Below are 1,774 nucleotides of genomic sequence, written 5' to 3' on the forward strand. Positions count from 1 at the left end.
CTTTCATTTCTTTGTTTAGTTTTCTTCTCTCTCTTATTCCCTTTTTGTCTTTCTTAATTTCCAGTTTCTAGATTTATTCATTTTTTTCTTTTACCCTTTTTCTTTTTTTTTCATTTTTGTTTTTCCCCATTTCTCAGTCTCTCATCTCTCCACTCCAATAGCAAGCTCCCTTAACACTCTTTTTTGTTTCTGTGTATGTCTTTGGCTCCTGTTCCTCTCTCCTCTCTCTCATCTTTCCCATACACATCTTAGCTCCACATATCACAATCTACCCCCTCCTTCCTGCCTACCTGCACCGTGTGCTGAACATCACACTCCCAAGCAACATAGGCACAGCCTACTGGAACCTGCCCTGCACTGATTCCTGGTCCACACTGTCAGCCCTGGTAAGTGCCACAAAAAACTATCCCAGCAACTCCCCTTCAGCTGGACCTGCCCTGCTGTACCATACCTGAGTGACTGACCCTGCCCATTGGAGAAGGAGGTGAAAAGTATCATGCCCACAGACGAGCAAACAACAAATAACACACAGCCCGCCTGCTCAGACATAACCAAATAAAACAAAAAAGCAGGATGAAACAAACAAATCTACAATCAATAAACGAGGACAATAACCACTGAACACAGCAGACAATATCAAAACATTTCCAAAAAGAAGACAGGATTGTTCCAGTAGGCTTCCAAAATAAAACACTGGATGATTTTCCAGTAGAAAAAAAGGCACTAGACCTAACTGATAGGGAATTCAGATCTCTAATATTCAGAATTATCCAAGAATTGAAGCAAAAACCAGATAAAAATGAGGAAACAATAGACAAATTCATGGAAAAGGCAGAAGTATTCATGGAAAACACAGACAAAAAAAATGGAAGAATTCAAGAAAATAATACAGGAAGAAAATGTTAAAATAAATTCACAACTAGAAATCATACAAAAACAACAATTAGAAATCCAAAACATAAACAACAAGGTTTCAGAAATGGACAGTGTCATACAAGGGCTGAGGAGCAGATATGAAATAGTGGAAGAAAGGATCAGCAGAATTGGAGATAAACACTCGGATACAACTCTGAGGAAAAGTCAGAAAAAAGAACAAAGAAAAATGAAGAAACCCTGAGAGTTATGTGGGATACAATCAAAAGCAAAAGTCTATGAGTGATCAGAATTCCAGAACAGGAGGAGAAAACAGAAAACCCAGAGAGGATTATTGAAGAATTGCTGACAGAAAACTTCCCCAATATCTTGAAAGAGGAAAAACTGACCATCCAAGAAGCTCAACAATCCGCATATAGGATAGACCCCAAAAGAATATCACCAAGGCATATCGTAATCACACTCGCTAAAACCAAAGACAAACAAAGAATCCTGAAAGCAGCTCGAGAAAAACAAAAAGTCACATACAGAGGAGAAACAATAAGACTAAGCTTGGATTATTCAGCAGAAACCATGCAGGCAAGAAGGAAGTGGGATGACATATATAAAACCTTCAAAGAAAAAAATTGTCAGCCAAGAGTAATATATCCTGCAAAATTCTCATTCAAATATGATGGTGAAATTAGGTCATTTCCAGATAAACAGAAATTAAGGGACTATGTAAAAACCAAACAAAACTTGTAAGACTTATTAAAGGAAGTCCTTCTATCTGAGAAAAAATAATATCAGCCCACAGACTGAATATAGGACACAGGATTGTACTAGCCAGATACCAACCTAGGAAATGAACTCTTAAGGACTATGCAAAACCAAAAGAATTACAAAAGAGAACCAGAGAGTT

The sequence above is a fragment of the Trichechus manatus genome, unplaced genomic scaffold (assembly GCF_000243295.1).
Source record: "Trichechus manatus latirostris isolate Lorelei unplaced genomic scaffold, TriManLat1.0 scaffold00093, whole genome shotgun sequence".
Lineage (NCBI taxonomy): Eukaryota > Metazoa > Chordata > Mammalia > Sirenia > Trichechidae > Trichechus > Trichechus manatus.